Source organism: Phyllobates terribilis, unplaced genomic scaffold (assembly GCF_046119375.1).
Source record: "Phyllobates terribilis strain yellow unplaced genomic scaffold, ASM4611937v1 Scaffold_4__5_contigs__length_816908805, whole genome shotgun sequence".
Lineage (NCBI taxonomy): Eukaryota > Metazoa > Chordata > Amphibia > Anura > Dendrobatidae > Phyllobates > Phyllobates terribilis.
In genome coordinates, this window is record NW_027362764.1 from 687,265,670 (window position 1) to 687,287,576 (window position 21,907).

Here is a 21,907-nt window from a genome sequence, read left to right on the forward strand (position 1 = left end):
CAAAGGTGTCCTTCAGCCGGGTTAATGTCCCTGCGACAGTCCTCCTCCCAGGTGGCCAGGACTTTACCTCCCGTTGGGCTGCCCCGGTTAGTTGGGCCACCAGGATGCTCACTTTTTGCTCTTCTGTGAGGGGGTACACCTGGAAGAGGCTATCCAGCTTTTCTCTAAAGTCATTCAGGGTATGTGACTCCCCTGAGTACTGGGGTAGCCAGGCTGCCCCCGGGATATAGGGCATCGTGAAAGGCATGACCGCAGCAGCGGTGGCGCTGGCGGTGGCTGTGGCAGTGAAGCTCTCCTCCGTATCCGACATCTTCCTCCCCCCTAGTGGACCGTGGCCTACCTTGCGATGATCCTCTTCCGTAGGCCGCGGCTCCGCAGTGGATCGTCAGGGTCGAGGACCTTCTGTCGCGCTCCTGTGACGTCGGCGTCTGCTGGGCTCCTTCCAGGACCTTACGCAACGTCCGGACGTGAGGCGGGGCTTCAGTTCTCGTGGGCTTTTCGGAGTCCACGCCCCTCTTCTTCCCGCGCGGCGTCTTCAAGATGGCGTCCAACGGCGGGAAAACTCCACGGATGGCGGGAAGAAGGCAGAAGATGGCGTCCAACGGCGGGAAAACTCCACGGATGGCGGGAAGAAGGTAGAAGATGGCGTCCAACGGCGGGAAAACTCCACGGATGGCGGGAAGAAGGTAGAAGATGGCGTCGGATGGCGGGAATCTTCACCACAGGTAAGTTTAAAAGTCTCTTTTTCAGGCACGCAGTACCCGGTGGTTGCGGGCACGAAATCCTGCCTACTACGCCAAAGTTGACGCGCCCCTGGGCCTGTGCCGCGCAGCGTTGCACGCGCGGGAGCCTACCCGGATCCGGATCAGATAGGAGTAGTAGTCTCGTGGCGGTGACCCGGTCCGTGCCCAGGGAGTCAAACTGAGCGGCAGAGTTTAGCAGAAGATGGTACGGTGTTCGACTACGCCACCCGTTGAATGGCGGAGTTGTAGGCCTCCCCAACTAATCGTACTCTTCTGGCTACCTTGCTAGAGGCGGGTAAAAGTAGCCCACGTCCCTGAGTGTATCGTGTGGTGCTCACCCGTATGGCCGGTGACTCGGGGCCTTTTGGTAGCTTCCGCTCCACGTCGCGGTGCTGGTCCCTTGCGTGTGACCGTGCCTTCGGGTTTCTTGGCCAGAGGACCTGAAATCCCCTGCCGGGCGGTTTCTGCTGCTAGGTAAGGATTAGTCCCCACAGCCTCGGACTCCGGGTCCGGTAAGAACTCTTCAATCAGGGCGAGCTCTACAGCTTCCAGCCCCTGACCTCTTTTAGCACAGCTCCCACAGAGCTCCTGATCTTTCTTTCCTATAGCTGCTCCACTACAGACCAGACTGTGTCTCTGTCTGTGTTCTCTGCTCTTTCTCTCCTAACCCTGCCTCAGCCCTAGTTTTATACAGGGGAAGTTCTTCCCCTCCCAGGACTGGGCAGGAGGTGTGGCATGCATAGGATGTCTGACCAGGAAACCTCCCACCTGCTCACAGATGTAATATTGCTATTACTGTGGAAACCAGACCCCTGGGGTGCCACACTTCCACATTCCGTTCTTTCCCACGTTCAGTGGTCCCGTTGGGGTTTGTATGTGAACCCCCAGCCCCCACGCAAAACTGGATTTGGGCATATGGGCAGACGGGGCCATTGACTCTGATGATACCAACAGTCAACGTGTGCTCTGGCGTGTACACCAACAGGAGGCCGACACTCAGACGCAGTCTACTACATCCGAGCGTCTGCCTCTAGTAGGCATATACGCCCGAAAATGGTGCACGACAGAGCGCACGTTGAGTAGGTGGCACCTTTGGCGCATGCACCTGAAACCCGTTTTGTGGGAGGTTCGGATGCAAGAATGCAATGTGAATGCACCATTATAGTCATCTCACTATACATCTGTCTGAGAGGCCTGACGGGCCCCAGATGATTGTAACACCAGTCTAATTTGTTTGTCTAATATATTGCACAAAATAATGAAACAAAGCCCAAGTCTTTGCATTAGATGTCCATGATCTGCAGCCTTCAGGGCACGCTGGGAGTTGCAGTTCCTAAATCTTCTTGTCGTTCTCTAATTGCCGGCATTGGATCTGCTTGGCACATGGTGACCTGTCTGCTGCCTGCAGGCGCCTGTCAGCAATGCAGTCAGTTTTGTTCCTCAGATGTATTAAATAATTTTCTACCATAGATTTCTAGCAAATCATTCCTAAGATAAATGTAGAAAAGTTAATTAAATGGCGAATTGAACGTGTAACCCCACTTACACGCAAATGGTTTGTATCTGCGATTGGAGACGGATGATTGGCGTCTGGGCTGTTGTTAGAAAGCAATGCATATTTCAGCAGTGCTAGAAACTGCACCTTGGAATGTCACAAAGTCTGTACGGCGGGCGAGTGACCCAATTGTGAACTGGAGCTGACCTGGAAAGGTAATGGAGGAGCCGTGCTATCGTTGTATTAAGAGCTGGTTGCTTCCAGGCATAAAGTGACACAAAGCTTTGTGTAATGTGATTGTGGTCATCTGCCTGTGCGATGTCCTACCGTCTGGATCTGACATATGACTTCATCTCCCCCGAGCCGCATCACGGACAAGGTTTACGGGTGCGTGCACATGGAGTAAATCAGCGTCTTATCAAAATCTAACATCTTTTCTCCAGTATCTGCGGCGGAAACAATTTGCACAATTGGAGTTTTATGGGAAAAGTGAGGATTTCCCTGACGGATAATTAGCTACGTTCTACTGAAGTCTCGTGCCTGGGTTGCAAAGAATATTCACAGTGGCGCTTATTGCCTTGAATTTCACTGCAGTATTTTTGCTTGCGGGTGGTCTGCAGTGGACGTTTTCTGAACTGCGGGGTGAATAAGGTGAGTGCCACTACCTGTCTTGTTTTTTAGCTATAATCTGCCCAGAATCTGCTTCCATATGTGTCAGTAATTGCAGCAATTTCGAAACCAAGTTGGAGAAAAAATTACAACCATATGAAAAGAAGCAGTTTTGGCAGTGAAACGCCCTATTTTCTGCCAAACTCGGTGGATAAAAAAAACCCGTGTGAACATTTAGAGAAAAGCGGCACCCACCTGATTTTCCATTAATGTAGCAAATAAAACAGTAGGCAGGAGGTGAGCAAGGAGACTGAAGAGGACGGTGGCCGTTCTGCGTTGTCACGTCGCTTCTGCGGGTCCAAACCATACACTGATGAGGTATCACTTAGAGAACAGGGTTGGGGGCTTTGCCAGGGTCTCATGGAGTTTACGTTTTGCCATCATCTCCAGAGAAGGTGAACTCCTGATACACATGTTCTACCGAGGACTGTGACAGATGTCGTACACTGGTATCCATCACGTGAAAGCTCCCAACCTAAATGTCTGGTGGAGACCGCTGACAGACTCCATACACCAGTGTTCATCGTCCATAGGTGCCTCCCTGAATGTGTTTTTTTATTTTTTTTTATTTTTATACTGGTTGCGATTGTATGGAGTAGATTTGTCTATTTTATCCGATGATTATTGTTGTGCTATTTTATACTTTATTCTTAGTGTTATACTGATGTGGCCTGGCGGAGGCCAGAAGGACAATCCGTTGGCTTCTGTCCAATTAATGGACACTTGTGAATATGCTGCTCCTGATGTACACTGTATATGGACATCACAAACCTTTTAAAGGGGTTGTTCAGGAATATTATCCAGTAGTAGTTGGTGCTAATCTTTTCACTGCTCCTGGCCACGTCAGTAATGTGTGGTCACTGGACGGAGCCATGAGAACTGCCTCTTACCTGGTGACATTCGCTCTTGTTTTGATTAGTCGGCCTGACGTAATGTCACTTGTGCATTATGTGATGATGTGGCGCCAGGCCGGCTAATCAAAAGAAGAACCGTGGATGCTCCGTCCAGTGACCACAGATGACCAAAGCGGCTGATGGACCGGGTCCTGCAAATCAACTCGCCCCAACTCTGTCCGGCAGGGAAAGTGAATAGGAGATGAGGTACGCTACCCGGCTGCAGCCACCAAACAATGTACGGCGGAGTTGTGTTCTGCCCCATAAATCGCTCTCATCCAGCACCTGTTGGAGCAGATAGTAGCAGATTAGTGGGTTTGTCGGCCCCCACCAAACCACTTTAAGCAGGGAAGTGCTTCAAGCCTTTAACCAAATGATCTGGAGTTTAGAAAGCAGCTGTCCGTCCATCAGGTGGACATCTGAAATGGGGTCACAGCTTTCCTTAGGCTTGGGGACAGAAGGGGCAGTAGACCTAGGAATATGGTGCTAGACCATAGTTTTCATAAATTGCTAGCAGATGTTCTTGCTGCACCACCTTATACAGGTTCCCATTGTGAGATTAGACAATGGTCTTTGGGGCAAAATAAGGAGGCAAATCAGCTCTCCATCAGAAGGATGAGCACGGTCTCTAGCAGTTTGTTTCATGACCGTCTTTCAGGGGTGTCTTGGCATCGGGATGTGGATGTGCAGCCATACTCTGGCAGGTCGCTGTTGTGACATGTAGTGCAGTCCAGATTTCTCTACAACGGGGCGTAAATTATGGCAGGAATTAAGCCTAGGAATTATGGCAGCCGGGTATGTGACATGAGGATCGCGGTGTCGCTCTGACTATTGCCAGTATAGTCACATTGCGGCATATAACATGCCACGTTCTGACTATCCCCAAACATCAGACCCTTTTGGGTACAAGTCACACTTGGCTTTGCCACCATAGTTGATAATGACACTCGTCACTGTCACTTGCTTATTACCTTCCTTCTCTGATTTGTGATTGACCCTTTCCTTGGCAGCATCTGTTAACCTATGTCTCTGCCACTAGTATTGGCATATGTTGCCCACACATAGGACAATGAATGCCATATGTGAGGCACACGTTTCCTGTTGTGGCTTTACAGTTAGAAAAAAAAAATCAAGCATGGAAGTGATAGTGTTTTTTCTTTTTTTTTATGGATCAGAAAAATGACAATTATGGATATTCATCAGATTAAAGCAGCAGACTTGGAGTTAAAATACAGAAGGGACGGGAGCAACTTTTTTTTTCTTTTTATCTCATGGCAAAACCCCCAGGTAATAAGTCTGGGTGACGTCCAAAATGTTTGAACCAAGCAAATGCGATATCTGCTATATTCACTATCTTGGATTGCTAATTATCAGTGACCAAGACTGGGAAACTGGCCAAAGCATGTAATGGTGTCATTACCAGAGCTGTGATCAAGTGGAGACTGTAAATGACAGTAATTATATGCAGATCATTTTGCTGCAGATGTCCTAGCTGGCCGGAGAAGTCTCCGCTCACATTACATTTTTCGTCTGTTGTCATCCCTGACGTGCACCTTTGAGGGAAGCCTCCGACGTACAGTATGTCCCTGTATAGGCATAAGTTGTAATACGTCCATACATTGTAGTGCAGCTCTGCATTGGAAAGCACGATAAACTAAGTTTTCCTCGAGGCTGCGTGTCCACTATGCGTTTTTCAAACGTTTTTGCAGCGGAATTTCCGCAGCGAAAACGCTTAAAAAACGCTTGGTAATACGTGCCCCATGGTCCCCAATTATAATCCGCATGTGCTGTGCACATGCTGCGGAAATTACCGCTGCGGATTATCATTGTGAAAAAATCCGTAGCGTGTCCATTAATTTTGCAGAAATGCGGTGTAATTGCCGCCATTGACTTGCATTGAATCGCTTAATATCCGCATTAGTACATCTACACATGCTGATTCCATGCATTTCAATGCGCGGATGGTACCAGAGTCTGGAGAAGAGGAGACTCTCATCCAGACCCGGGTACCATAGTACCTATAGTTAAAGAATTAAAATAAAAAAAACCATTATACTCACCTTCTGATGGCCCCTGGTCTCCTGTACGGTGCGTCCAGTGTCTTCGGCGGCTCGCGGTGGTGTAAAAGGACTTTCCATGACGTCATTTAGTCATGTGACAGGTCACGCGACCGCCGCGGTCGCGTGACCTGTCACATGACTAAATGACGTCATGGAAAGTCCTTTTACACCACCGCGAGCCGCCGAAGAAACCGGATAAGGAGACCGGGGGCCATCGGAAGGTGAGTATAATATATATATATTTTTTTTTACTATTGATGCTGCATTTGCAGCATCGTAACTTGGTCACACTATATAAATCCATGCCGGTTGCATGAATTTATATAGTGTGACCAAGTTGTCAAGCACTTTCCAAGTGATGCTAAAATCGCTTGGAAAAGTGCTTGATAACCGGCATTTGAAAATGCAAGTGAAGAACGCTTGACAGACACTTCTACCTGGCAGGAAAAACGCATGTAAAATCCCCATGCATTTTTCCTGCCAGGGAGATGCAGAAAAAATCTGGAGCATTTCTGCTTCGTCGGCACAGCCTTACAGTGGTGAGAAAAAGTGTGTGGATGCCCAGCATGTGCCAAAGGCCTGCACTTATAGCACACACATGGGGGTCTGTATACACTGGGAGCGTATCCACCATACAGGAGAGGAGAACCAAGATTTACATGTCAGAATTCATCTTAGGAGAAAACTTAGAGTAGCCATCATTTTAACTTTTATGTTATAAATCAATAGTGGCTGTGAAACTAAGCAACTTTGTAATATATCTTATCAGAGAAATCTGCTTCTTTCTCCGCCAGGTCTGATCAGTCATTATCAAAATTCTCAATTTTAAATGTGTAAAATGCGTTCAGTGAAGACAGCTTGTTACATCACTGAGATAGGAGGTGACAGTTGGTGCTGATAATATTCTATGTGAAGGGGAGGAGCAAAAGGCAGAGCTCCTCCCTTCTTCTATCTCCCCCATACATAGGAGATGACCGCTGCTACTGATAAGATCTTATCTTGGTAATGGGAGAGCCGGTCTACACTAAATGCAGATTTTACCCGGGAATTCAGAATTTTCAGAATGACTGATCAATCCTGGCGGAGAAAGAAGCAAATTTCACTGATTTATAAATATTATAAAGTTTCTCATTTTCATATGTACTGTTGATTTATGGGCAAAAAATATAAATCTACAGTTAGTCTTTAAAGGGGTTGTCCACTTCTCGGGGGATCCCCTTCTCAATCCTTATGTTTCCCCCTTTTAAAATAACTTCCCTTCCGTGCCTGCGCCGTTCCAGCGTTGTCTTCATGCGAAGTTTGCAGCCAGTCAGCGGCCGGTTCCCTCTCTCCCCGCCTTCGATCAAATCACTTCTATCCGGAGGAAGAAAGAGCAGCAGCGCTCCGGGGAGAGAGAAGCTGCTGCTGACTGGTTGCAGGGTTCGTGTGACGTCATATTGGCACGCGATCGCCGGGAAACACTGTGCCAATATCGTTGGAATGGCGCCTTAGGGGAGTAATAAATGTTGTTTGTAAAAGGGGGAAACCAAACTCATGCGCACACGCAGTTATGGTGCTTGTTACATCATTATTTTTTTCCCTTGTCGTAAAGAAACATTAAACACACAATGCGTTAAAAGTAAAAAAATATCTTTCTCGAATCGCTTCTTTCTTTTTCTTTGATCCTATTTTGTCTCATAATAGAATTAAGAGAAGTCTTCTGCGTCTCAGGATCTCGGCCATGCCCATCTCCTCCCGCTCACAGCTGAGCGACAGGGCTTCACCATCAGCAGGAGAATAACTGAAGTAAATAGGGTGATTTTGTTTGTTTCTATGGCTCTTTTGTGTGTTTACCTGCTTCATCCATACCCAATTGTCATTAGTCCCTGAGTGTCCATCATTTGATGTCAGTAGGCTGACCTGCCCTACAGGTCGTGTGCGCCGAGCATTCATATCTTATATTGCAGTAGTTTGGTAAACTAGACTTGGACAAACCCCAGGAGCGGCAGACTTAGAAATGTCCTACTTAACTTTTCACCTTCTTTTTGTTGATTCCGATGAAAGTCCCTAATTCCATTACCTTTGGTCTATAATATTTTGTCCCACCCTTTAGTACTAGCGCTCATCCCTGCTTTCTCACTTCTACCGGATGCATTTTTGCAAGGTTATTCTGACCTTTGAGTTGCTTTGCGATGTTTGATTCTTCAAAATGCATCCTGGGAAAAAAGTACAAAAGTGTCAGAAGGACTGGTGTATGGAGAAACTATATTGAAAATGCAGAAAACATTCCGAAATGCTTTTAAAGGTAAAACCTATAGATTCCATAGAGGGGTAGACCAGATACATGTAATTAAAGGGGACGACCAAGAATTTGATATTGACTTATGCATAAGATACTCCTCCTAACCTTAGGTCATCTATATCAGATTGGTGGGTGTCCGACCCCCAGCATTCTCACTGTCCACCTGTTTTGGCTCTGGCGGATGGTTGTGAATGAAGCCGTAACAACCCAACTCTGATCACTATGTAGTGGTGCTGCCGAGACCTGCAGATCAGCTTCTATTGACCTGAATAAGAGCTTGAGCCCAGGAAACAATCATTCCACTGCTCATCAAAAATGCCAGAAAAAGTGTTCAAAAAAACTCTAGAAAGAATTGTCCATTCATTTTGTATGGAAAAACGACTTGTTCAGGCTGTCTTAAGACCCCAAGTATTTAGAGGAAGTTACCTGTCCTCCTTCGGGCTTTTTCCACTAGGAAGACGCTCAATGCTTTACAATACAAGTCAATGGGAAGTCTAAAAAATGCACAGAAGACACCCAACCTTCGTTTTGAGCATTTTTGAGGTGTTTTTACTTGAAAAAGTCCTAGCAATTTCATATTTGATTTATGGAATTAAAAAAATAAATACATTCAGTAAAACACCTAAATAAACACCCAAAAAAATGCAGGCAGAAAAAAACATCTACAAAGTTCTTCAAGAATCATCCAAAAAATTCAAAAAAGATTCTTCAGGATTACAAAACTCCCGAGAAAAGGAGCCATTCCTGAAGCGTCATCTGCTTGAAAAACGTGTTTTTTTTTATTGGGGGTAAAGTGTACAAAACTTATTTTCTTTCAGTTTTTGAGTTTAGTATGAATTTGCCAATAAAAACAAAGATAAGCTTCTGGGATGAGATCTCTGTTATATGTAGTAAGACAAGTCTCTGGTGAGCAGGACGGCTACACTGATTTTTTCGGATGTTATATTAAGCAGTGGTTTTTTTTTTTTTTTTTTCAGTTTTGTTACAGTATTTCTCCCTGTAACTGAAGTCCTAGTTACACGTGAATATAGCCTCCTGTGGTGACATTAGTCGCTGTCAGCACTGATCTGCTGAGTCTCAGCGTTTCTACTGTGTCTGTACACGTCCAGCGATCTCATGATCAAAAGGTCCTGTGATACCCGTGATCGTACTGATCGGCTTGTGTTGTTCCCACCTCCTCTTGATCACTGCTTGTGTCTGTCCTTAAGACAACTGCCTGCAGCAGGAATCTCCCCCATTTGCTCAGTATTCAGTAGAGCAAAAAGAATCGCTAAGCCCACCTCTCTGGCTGAGGAGCAGGGCACCATCGCAGACTTTACCCTTAAGGACTAAAGACTAAAACAAAAACCTATACCAGAATATCCTGGTCCAACATACACACAAGCCCACGTCTGAGGCCCAGGCCCTCGCTCCTATTGTTTTAATTTTCAACAGATTATGAGCCATAGTCTCTTATGAGGAAACCACATACCCACACACAGTTCTGGACGTCAGCCATTCATTTACAGTTTAGCTCGTCTTCATCCAGTGACAACATTCCTGCTGTGTAAGAGACGAGGTGGCTTTTTTTGGGGTCGGTAAATTACGGTTTTATAATGCTATAAAAATGCTGCACAATACAAATAGGTCCCATAAACCACACTTTCCATTGGACGCTATACACATTCTCCATCTGATGACCACACAAGATGATAAAAATGAATTTTTTTTTATTAAACAGGTATTTCCATCTTGCTAAGTAATAGCGCTTTGTGAGAACGTGCCATCCCTTAAAGGGGTTGTCTGGTGAAAAGTGACATCTATCCAGAGAATGGTTGACAACTATCGGTTGGAGTCTGCGGATGGCCAGAAGGGGGCACTTTTATCCCCGTTAGATTGCAGCGGCAGTGCATATGATCAATCACAGCGCCGTTCACCATCTATGGGGCTGCTAGAATAAGCTGAGGGTAACGTTCGGCTGTCTCTTAGAGAATAAATGGAGCAGCGAACAAGTATGTGCTCAGCCGCCCCTTATGGAGACAAGGGTGTTACATTATAGTGATTGATGGGGTCCATCGGATAGTTAATAACTTCTTTTCACCATACAATCCCTTTAATGATCGCTGGGGATCTAAGCTCTGAGACACCCACCAATCTTGTGAGCGGAAAAGTCCCACCACTATGCAGAGGACTGCATCCATCCCCACTCACTTAAAGGGGTTATCCAGGACTTAGCTTATTTTTTCCTATGGGGGTAAGATCTTACAGGCAGGTAGTTGCTAAGAACCTGCCTGTTCTACCTGTCGCTGATCTCTGTTGGCTCAGAGCAGTCACTGACTGCTCCTACCCGGGGATTCTGCTCTTTCATTTGACTTTGTCAACAGAGCAGCTCTTCCTCTTCTGACATCTGGCTCCCTGCAGTTAGACAGCAGGGAGCAAGATTTCAGTCAGCATGACATTGCATAGATGCCCCTTCAACAGAGCAAAGAGAAAGAGAAGTTGCTTGGTCAATGTATGACGTCGGTGGAAGCCGCAGAGATCGGCACCGGGTAGAACAGGCAGGTAGTTAGCAACTACCTGCCTCTAATTGCTTATTTTACTTTATGGGGCTAAGAAAAGTCCCAGATAACCCTTTTGCAAGGAGTTGCTCTGCAGTGGTCGACATTGCTCGAATCATATTTTTGCTTAGAAGCTGCAAACACGAAACAGAAGGAGGTTTTCAAGCAAGACTGTTTGGAAATCTGCTTTATTTTTCATTTTTGCCATGAAGGCAATAATTGGTTGCAATGGTGGGCGCATTCTTTGGGTTAAGGAGGTCTGTTGTAGATTCAACAGTCCGAATACTACTTGTTCTTGGCGGAAGGCCCCTTCCCAGCATTACTGGACCCAAGCAAGGTCCAAGGAAACCTGGTGTGATGAGTCTGATGTGGAGGCACTCGAGTGGCTGCATGGTCCTGACCTCCGCCCCATCGCACACCTTTGGTATCAACTGAAATATCTACTTTGAGCCAGACCTTCTCTTCCACTGATTGCTGATGGCGCATCTTGGGGCAAGACTTTCCGGATAAGTGGAAGCTGATAAAGGAATGGCCAAAAACATATTCACATGCACAGTATTGGAATGAGATGTCTAAAAAGCTCTTGACTTTGCTTACATTTTTCTCCTATCGCCAAGAATTATGGTATATTTGATATTTGGATGGAATTTTAGACCGGCCTTCAAATACTGAAACCCCAACTAGCCGGTTATAAGTCAGATCTAACTGATTCCATTTAAAAACAGCCACCTTGGCTCTAAACTGGACATCCACCTTGATGGATAAAGCCTACTGTACTTACCATTTCTCCTTGTGCACAGTCTTCTGTGCTGTGAAATCATTGATCTCATGAAGACGACCCGTTTCCTTATGCCTTAATTATGGACATCATGCAGGAGACTCCTCCTTTTGGGTCCACCTTAATTAGCCAAAGGGAGGACGTGGCTGGCCATTTAACCAATGGGAGGACGTGGCTGGCCATTCATTAGCCGGTAGAGAAAGCTGTAGAAGTGGCGGTGAATACGTGACCAGCTTCTCAGCCTGCCCCCTAGTGTAGGGTATCCTTTCAGGGCATCGCTGCCCCAATTAGGGTCTTCTTCACATACATTCTCCAGCCAGAACCTCCCGGGAACGGTGTTTTTTCCTCTTTTTTTAGGATGTTTGTTTTGTCAGTAAGAATTGGTTGGGCTGTGTTCCCAGTTATTGTATTCCCAGAGATGGGCCGTATGTTCCAGGCTCCTCGTAGCTGAAAGGAGAGCGGGCGTCCTGTATGTAGTGCCAGGAAAAACGCTGAAGCCGCCATACTCTGGGAAACAAGCAAGCTGGCCATTTTCTGCCTGGGGTTTCACTCTTAATCATGAGACTTAAACACACCAGTATCTTTGGGCCACAGCTTCTCATAGTACCGGTCACCTCCAATGCGGTAACTCACAATTCACTATTATTGAGGACCTGCCACATCCCTGGACACATTTATTCTTTTAAAAATGTCATGAGCACTTTTTCTTAAAACACAGAATTGTGCCGATCCTCAGTTATTCCCCCTGGAAATTTATGAATCAATTGACACCTGCTTGTTATCTTTTCCCTATGAATTCTGCACTGGATAGTGTTTGGACTGTATAGGGAAAACACCCCAAAGTGGTAACACCCATACATTGCCAGGAGGAATAACAGAGGGACGATACAATGCAGAATTATAAGACAAGAAAAGATACTCCACAATTTTAAGATTCTGGAAAACGCTATTATTTTGTAAAAGACCTGTCGGATTGTTTTTACATGTGGGGAGAAAGGAATAGTAAGTAAGCAGGGTAGTAGAGGCTCCGCTGTATCTGTGATGGGACAAAGGACTGATGTCCTCCTGTTAGTGCGGTATGCTGACCTGTGATTGTTCGGATGCATCTGGTGGTACGGCTGCTTACACTTGTAGTGTCCTATAGAGCAGACTATGTGCAGCGGCCGGGATCCGCCTTTCTGCTGATATTCTAACACTAAGATGTCATTCACTTACTCTAAAATCCATTATATGACCGCAGTGAAGAGCAACCGAGCCACAGATGACCGGCTCCGGGCAGAGACCTCGTTTGGCTCGGTGCAGGCAGCTGGAGATCTGAACTCTTGTCTTATTTGAGATATATTTTACAGTCGGGCTGTTAAAAAAAACTTAGCACGTAATTATCTACAGTCGCTGGAGTGGAACTTTTCTGTCAATGGCGCGATCTGAGGGATGTTCAGTGCAGACCTTGAAAATGGGTCTCCAGCAGAAGACCTCTGATGGCTACACAGCTGAAAATTAAAGGAGCGCTGTCATTGTTCAAAAGTAAAGCGTTTTTTTTTTTGTTTGTTTTTCTGCTGTTCCCTGTAACATTATTTTATTTTTTTTTAATCCGCCATATGGTGGAATATGTGAGCTTTTTTTTTCTTTTATATTCAATACTAATTTTTATGTTTTGTCCTGGGGGCGTGGCTCACAGGAGTCCTGGGGGCGTGGCTCACAGGAGTCCTGGGGGCGTGGCTCCATATCTATGGAAACAAACGGTGGATTTAAAAACAAAGTGGCATACTCAGGGGAGCAGCGGGAATGAAATAAAAAACTGGCCACTTTTGCCCCTCTTTAAATGGAGTTATTGAAACAATACAGAAATGATTCCAATATCGGAGATTTGTAAACCATAAAATGAGCTATATTTGCCTGCTCGAACCCCTATCCACCCAGCGCTGGACACTACAGTGGTCTGTACTGAGACAGGAAGAGATGATTTGTTGTTCTGCGGTCACCTGACCACTGAAGCTTGTGATTGGCTGCTTACTTTTAACAGGCCAGACACATCCAATGACATTACTGTTGCAGCCAATCACAAGCCTCAGTAGTCAGGTGACTGAAAGATAGGTGGTCATTCCTTCCAGCCCCAGCGGAGACCACTAGGAGTTAGTCAGTGAATATGCCTGATAATAATATTTTAGAAACATCCCTGTTACTATTTTTTCTATTTGTGGGATAACACCTTTTTAATGTGCTTTGACCGGATCTGTATGTTGATGGCTTTTCCACTTTCAACACTCCATGTGATAATCTGTTTAAAGGGTCAGCAATGCTTGTGTGAGCGCCGCAGCATCTTCAGGGCTCATATTGCCGTCTACCTGCACACCGTCCGATTAAAGGGAACCTGTCAGAGAGTTTTTGCTGTGTAGTCTGAGGAAAGCATGAGGTAGGGGCTGAGACACTGATTTCAATGATGTCACTTATTAGACTGTGTGCTGCTGTCTCTATACAATGAGTGTTTTATCAGCAGGAAATTATCACTGCCTGGACTACAGCTCACGTGATCCCTGGTCCCACCATGCCCCTTCTTTGATTAGCAGCTCACTGTCAATTAACTGAAAGCTGCGGTGTTCGCTTTCTCAGCTCTGCTACATCTAAAAAAAACTGTCACAAGTAAACCAAGTCATACATTGCTGGAATCAGGGTCTCTTTTCCTACATTATGCTGCTCTCAGATGAGGTGTTGAATAGCAGGATATTGCCCAATTGTTCTATTCACTGCACTGGGACAAAGCTGCAGTAATAGCAGTCGTCTATTCCTTGGCTCGTTCCTGAAGGCTGTCTGAGTTATCCATTAATGCAGAATTTAGGATAATCCAGCTATGTGGCATAATCTAGTAATGTATCCGCATCTATCCAGACTTTGGGTGACCATTCCTATGAAGTTACAGCCTGCTTCCCATTATTTTCCTCCTCGGCTTTACTGGTCTCTATGCTGATAGCAGAGCGAATCTCCAGCAGATGGCGAATCTTGGAATTACAAGGCAGCCGGTGTCAGCAGCACTGCAGTGTGAGGCACTGCTCACTGCAGCATAGAGAAGTGTGCACACAGGTGCTGGATGCTGACGTGCCTGCACAAGCACGAGCCGCTCACCGGCGTGCCGCCTGCTGCCACTAATCCCAGGATGACATTCTGCATCATTGCGCGTCTAATCTAGAAGTCTGCCTCAGTGATGGAGGGGGGGGGGGGTTTCTTTTTTTGTTTTCTTCTTGCCATTGCTTCTTCTATGACATCCATCATTCTGTGTTGTCCTGCTGAGTGATAAGCTGTGAATACAACCTGTGATAAGCGGGTAATTCAATACATGGCAACAGTGACCCAGGTTCCACATTATCAGCAGGACTACACATCATTCAGACAGTGAGTAACATCAACCATGTACAATTAGATGCCAATGCAAATTCTGTCATTTGTCTCCCTAAATATATATCGCTAGCATCCTATTTTGTGGGTTCCCGAGGTGTGAATGCTGCTATTAGCTGTTCACCCTCTATATTTGCACCCCCTGGGCAGCGATGGATGGTCGGCAGAGGTTGGGCAGGGTGGCCAACTTGACTTTTTATTTTTTTTTTTTCTGGACCGCTTATCAAAAATCAGACCGAATATTTTTTACGGACTCGCTGTAAAAAACAATTATAAGTGATCCCGGTCTGCAGGCCATAATCCTGATATGTAGACATTATCTGCAGTCACTTACAGTCAAAATTTATCATCATTTTACAGTTTCTGTAGAAGTTTCTTCAGTTTCTAAAAAAAAATCAGACTCCTTTAAAAAAAAAAAACATTTTACCGAAAGTGGGAAAAAGTGACCAATTTTTATGAACAGTCCTGGAGTTTCTGGACGACCCTGAAATTGGGTTAGAAAAAAAGAATTGGGCTCCAATGACTTACATTTCCATGAAAGTGGATGGGCTTTATAGAAATCTCATGCACATTGTGCTGTTATTATTTTCTTTTACACCGCAGGTCAGTTTAGGCCACATTCACACGTTCAGTATTAAACATACTGATGTATAATCCAAAACCAGGAGTGGGTGATAAATACAGAAGTGGTGAGGTGTTTCTATTATACTTTTCTTCTGATTTTCTCTCCTGGTTTTTGCTTACAAATACTGATGTAAAATACTGACCACATACTGAAGGTGTGCACGTGGCCTAAACTGAGCTGTAGTGCATGGTTAAAATCTGCATCATGTCAGATTCATTTGCGAGTACACCGAGTTGTATGTGCAGATTTTTCCCATAGAATTGCATTAGATGCGGAAAATCCACTTCTAAAAACAAAATAAAAGTGTATATATGTATGTTTTTAGCATGTTTCCATTGATAAATATAATATATGAAGAAAAAAAATATGCAGATTTATTTAAGACCCGACATGCCAAAAAGGGAAACGCAAGAAAAATGAGTAAAAAGAGAAAAATAAAGAACACGAGTAAAATGATTTACCTAGTAACTGCATCAAATCTGTAATATGGAAGACTCACGGTGGGAGTATAGGCTTATACCTGAAGAATCAGACTACTCAGCTTCTATTTGTAGTCTGTTACCATGGAGACGCAACTATTTGCAAAGTTATATATAATTTTTATATTTTTTTCTAAATTGTGCGTGTACTGATGCCATCACCTGCCTGAGGAGCGTGTCTGTATAGCGGCATTTCTTCTACAGAGGTGCACTTTCTTTGTCTTGTATATAGAGTGCGGTTGATCATGGTGTCACGACGTCTGCATTATGTTGTATTTGCACTTTGTGGACTTTTGATATTCAGATAATAATGAAAACCTCTCCGCTCTGTTTTCTGTTTTGAAGCTGCACTTTTGATACATTATTAGAACATACTATTGTTTGTGGCCCAAAGTACGGCCTGGAGGCCAATGGGGGTTTCAGTTTCAACTTCCTGGCACTATACTGGCAGACTGCGCCATGTTTCGGTAATTTGGACACAGACTGTAGAAAGCTTCTGTGTTCAAAGACTTTGGGTCCATCGCTCTTCAAAAACAAATTGTCTCTTCAATCTATGAGTAAGCTCCTGCTATAACATCTATCAGTGTCCGCATCTAAACGGGTGGTCCAGTCTATAAATGTTCATCTGACAAGTGGCAGGCACCGACGAAAAGAGATAAGACATATGTCACCAGGTTTTTGGTTCCCCATCTGATGTGGGGGCAGAGACCCTGATTCCAGTGATGACACATTATCTGACACTTTTATCTGCTGGAGCTCTGCAGGTCTTCTGTGATGAGCTCCTGCCATGTAGTCCTCCATATTTGAGATTTATCTAACCCCGTCCTACTGCAGATTGTCTGCTTTCTGTCTGCACAATGTAGGTAAAGCACTCAATCAATGGCAGGAGCAGGGTGAGGCCAAATTCAGACACCAGTGTATCACTGCCTGGGCACGGACTGGCAACCTAGGGCTCATTCACGAGTCCGATTTACCCACTTATGAGAAAAACGGGCCGATTATTCTGATCAGACTTTGAGTGTGGGCTGAGTGTCATCAGCTTTTTTTTTTTTTTTTTGTACGTGGAGGAATAAAAAGATTGAAAAAAAATCTCTACCTTTCTCCTTCTTTGACAGTCCATGATAATCTGACTGCTCTTGGATGTCATCCGACTGCAGTCCAATTTTTTTTCATGGACCCATTGACTTGCATTGCCAATTTTGAGCTGACCCTCCGATCAAAATCAGACATGTCTCCGGGATTTTCCAAAAACCACAGGCATATGAATGGCTCCATAGACTATCACAGCTACAAGTGCTAACCATGGATCACACTCATGAATGAAAATCGGATGTGTGAATGAGCCCTAAGTAACATACAGTTCAGACCAAAAGTTTGGACACACCTTATTTAAAGATTTTTCTGTATTTTCTTGACTATGAAAATTGTACATTCACACTGAAGGCATCAAAACTATGAATTAACACATGTGGAATTATATACTTAACAAAAAAGTGTGAAACAACTGAAAATATGTCTTATATTCTAGGTTCTTCAAAGTAGCCACCTTTTGCTTTGATGACTGCTTTGCACACTCTTGGCATTCTCTTGATGAGCTTCAAGAGGTAGTCACCGGAAATGGTCTTCCAACAATCTTGAAGGAGTTCCCAGAGATGCTTGGCACTTGTTGGCTCTTTTGCCTTCACTCTGCGGTCCAGCTCACCCCAAACCATCTCGATTGGGTTCAGGTCTGGTGACTGTGGAGGCCAGGTCATCTGGCGTAGCACCCCATCACTCTCCTGCTTGGTCAAATAGCCCTTACACAGCCTGGAGGTGTGTTTGGGTTCATTGTCCTGTTGAAAAATAAATGATGGTCCAACTAAACGCAAACCGGATGGAATAGCATGCCGCTGCAAGATGCTGTGGTAGCCATGCTGGTTCAGTATTCCTTCAATTTTGAATAAATCCCCAACAGTGTCACCAGCAAAGCACCCCCACACCATCACACCTCTTCCTCCATGCTTCACGGTGGGAACCAGGCATGTAGAGTCCATCCGTTCACCTTTTCTGCGTCGCACAAAGACATGGTGGTTGGAACCAAAGATCTCAAATTTGGACTCATCAGACCAAAGCACAGATTTCCACTGGTCTAATGTCCATTCCTTGTGTTCTTTAGCCCAAACAAGTCTCTGCTGCTTGTTGCTTGTCCTTAGCACTGGTTTCCTAGCAGCTATTTTGCCATGAAGGCCTGCTGCACAAAGTCTCCTCTTAACAGTTGTTGAAGAGATGTGTCTGCTGCTAGAACTCTGTGTGGCATTGACCTGGTCTCTAATCTGAGCTGCTGTTAACCTGCGATTTCTGAGGCTGGTGACTCGGATAAACTTCTCCTCAGAAGCAGAGGTGACTCTTGGTCTTCCTTTCCTGGGGCGGTCCTCATGTGAGACAGTTTCTTTGTAGCGCTTGATGGTTTTTGCAACTGCACTGGGGGACACTTTCAAAGTTTGCCCAATTTTTCGGACTGACTGACCTTCATTTATTAAAGTACTGATGGCCACTTGTTTTTCTTTACTTAGCTGCTTTTTTCTTGCCATAATACAAATTCTAACAGTCTATTCAGTAGGACTATCAGCTGTGTATCCACCTGACTTCTGCACAACACAACTGATGGTCCCAACCCCATTTATAAGGCAAGAAATCCCACTTATTAAACCTGACAGGGCACACCTGTGAAGTGAAAACCATTTCCGGTGACTACCTCTTGAAGCTCATCAAGAGAATGCCAAGAGTGTGCAAAGCAGTCATCAAAGCAAAAGGTGGCTACTTTGAAGAACCTAGAATATAAGACATATTCTCAGTTGTTTCACACTTTTTTGTTAAGTATATAATTCCACATGTGTTAATTCATAGTTTTGATGCCTTCAGTGTGAATGTACAATTTTCATAGTCATGAAAATACAGAAAAATCTTTAAATGAGAAGGTGTGTCCAAACTTTTGGTCTGTTCTGTATATGATTAATCTTCAGCTTCTGTAGAACGGAGGCAGCGATTTAGAGGACATTTTGATAGGGTCCAATCCCCTACAAGTCCGTGTGATTAGTTTATATTGTCAGGCTCCCTTTTATTTTATCTCTTTGATAGGTCTTTGATCTGTACTTGTAATATTGGGCCCTTATACCATAGACCCTACGTGGTGGGTGTGTACTATATAGCTGTAGACCACCATGTGGACTGAATCCATCCCCACAGGGCTTAGCCACTGTGGAATTTCAGTGGGATATTTGTGTCTAAATCCACAGCGCCACACACCATAGCGGATGTCATTGTGGCAATGCTGTGGACTCGCCGCTCACGTTACACTTTGCAGAAAATCACACTTCGGTGAAATCTGCAGAAAATCTTCACATGCTGCCGATTGCAAATCGGTTTAATGTTTACTGTCGAGGCCAAAAGTTTTGAGTCTGACACAAATTTTGGCTTTCTCAAAGTTTACTGCTTCAGTGTTTTTAGATTGGTTAGTCAGATATTTCTATGGTTCCTGATGTACAATTATCAGCATTTCAGAAGTTATTAAACTTTTAGGGACAAATACATCATATTTCTGGAAAGACTCAATAGTTATAGGGTTGACCCTTATTTTTCAAGACTTCTGCCCTTCTACCTGGCAGCTGGGTACCCTCTTCTGGGCCAAATCTTGACTGATGACAGTCCATTCTTTTCTAATCGGTGCTTGGAGTTTATTACAATTTCAATGGTTTTGTTTTTCCACCCTCATTCTGAGGATTGACCACAGATTTTCCATGGGATTGAGATCTGGGGAGTTCCCTGGCCATGGACCCACAATATCGATGTTTTGTTCTCTGAGCCACTTGGTTATCACTTTGGCCTTGTGACATGGTCTCCATCATGCTGGAGAAAGCATTGTTCATCCCCAGATTGCTCCTGGATCATTAGGAGAAGTTGTTCTTGGAGGATGTTTAGATCTCATTCTTTTATTCATGTCAGCGTTCTTTAGAGAAAATTGTGAATGAACCCCCTCCATGGATGGAAAGCCCCCACACATGATTGTTTACTCTTGGCATTACATGTTCCCCAGTCCTCTGTAGTCCAATCATTGTACTTCCTGCAAAGTTACTTACTCTGATGAAGCCCTGTTCACACAGTTTTGGACATATGGCATAATGATTCTACAGAGAAGGAAAGATGAGCGCGATCGTGATTCCGTTATCATGCCTATAGTAAAGCATGCTGAAACCATTCATGCCTGGGGGCTTTTCAACTAGTGGAGTGGGCTTACACACAATTTTGACTAAGATCATTGCCATTAATAAAGAATGGGATCTAAACATCCTCCAAGAGCAACATCTCCAAATGATCCAGGAGCAATGTTGGTATGAACAATGCTTTCTCCAGCATGATGGGAGACCATGTAACAAGGCAAAAGTGCTAACTAAGTGGCTCGGTGACATTTTGGGTCTATGGCCAGGAAACTCCCATTGAGAACCTGTGGGTGAACAAACAAAAACAGAGAAATAGTGATAAATCCCAAGCCCTGATTAGGTAAGAATGGGTCGTCAGGTCCTCAGTCTATATTTGGTCCAGAAGCTGATATCCATCTGTCAGGGCGAAGGGCAGAAATCTTGGAAAATAAGGGCCAGCACTGTAAGGCTATGTGCCCACATAGCAGATTTGATGCAGAGTGTTTTTGCCTCTCTCTGGCAGAAAAAAAGACATGCAGATTTACATGCTATTTTTTCTGCCAGAGAGAAGCGTTTTTTCAGCTTTTTTACATGCGTTTTTCAAACGATTTTGAGCATCACTTGGAAAAGTGCTTGACAAGTTGGTCACACAATATAAATCCATGCAACCGGCATGGATTTATATTGTGTGACCAACTTAGATGTTTTAAATGCTGCATCTATAGTAAAAAAAAAAAACCTGTATACTCACCTCTCCGGTCTGCTCCCAGCGGTGTCCTCTCTCCTTGGCGTCCCGCGGTGTACTTTCAGGACCTGCGGTGACGTCCTTTAGTCATCTGATGGTCACGCGATCGCTGACGTCAGCGGTCAGGTGATGGTCGCGTGACCATCAGCTGACTAAAGGACGTCACAGCAGGTCCTGCAAGTACACCGCGGGACGCCGAGGAGAGCGGACGTGGCTGGGAGCAGACCGGAGAGGTGAGTATACAGGGTTTTTTTGTTTTTTTTTACTTTTTCTTTTTTTTCACCGCGTGGTAGCCGGGATGAAGAGGAGTTGTAGTCTCCTCTTCATCCTGGTACCACACGCACCGCGATTACGCTGCAAATTCGCGGCCATTGAATTTAATTGAAACGCAGCAAATCCACATATACCTGCAGGTCTGCTGCGTTTCAATGTTCCTCAATGGCCGCAAATTTGCAGCGTAATCGCGGTAGAAATGGTCATGCTGCGTTTTGCAGTGTAATGCGAATTTGGCGCGCTAATTAGCGCATCATGTGCACAGCACATCCGAATTCACATTGCTTTGCACGGCAGACGGTTTTACAAGCGTTTTCGTGGCCGTAAAAACGCCACGTGGACACACAGCCTGACTATTGAGTCTTTGCAGAAAAGTGATGCTTTTGGTAGTAAAAGTTTTAAGAACTTCCGAAATACGATAATTGTTCTTAAGTAACCAGAGAAACATCCGACTAAAAGATCTAAGAACGCTGAAGCAGGAAACTGTGCGAAAACCAAAATGTGGTCAGTCTCCAGAGTTTTGTCCAGGACTGTATATACAGAGCCCCCATCCTCTGTCTGCTCCTAGTCTGCAGCAGCAGAGACTGGTGAGTGATTGTCCCATCCGGCTCCCTGTATGTGGTGACATCAGAGTCACATGGCTGGCAGTGTCCAGAGTGACTGGCACAGGGAGGAGGTGCACATACGCTGCTGCTATGGACTGCACAGACAATGTGAGTGCATCTTCCTCTATCTGACTGGTAGCACATAGACCCCGGAGACGT

General features: G+C 44.9%; 1 protein-coding gene across 5 annotated transcripts in view; it reads left to right on the forward strand.

Annotated features, from left to right (window-relative positions):
- WWP1 (WW domain containing E3 ubiquitin protein ligase 1) overlaps window positions 1–21,907 on the forward strand; it is a 188,756-nt gene that overhangs the window by 92,185 nt on the left and 74,664 nt on the right. Inside the window, exon 1 of one of the 5 annotated variants that reach the window (XM_073679544.1) lies at window positions 14,715–14,843. The exons of 3 other annotated variants lie outside the window; for them this stretch is intronic. The gene's annotated coding sequence lies outside the window, so the exon portion shown is untranslated. Of the gene's footprint in view, window positions 1–14,714; window positions 14,844–21,757; window positions 21,857–21,907 lie in introns of those variants that run through there. One more of the 5 variants, XM_073679542.1, reaches the window with a different exon arrangement.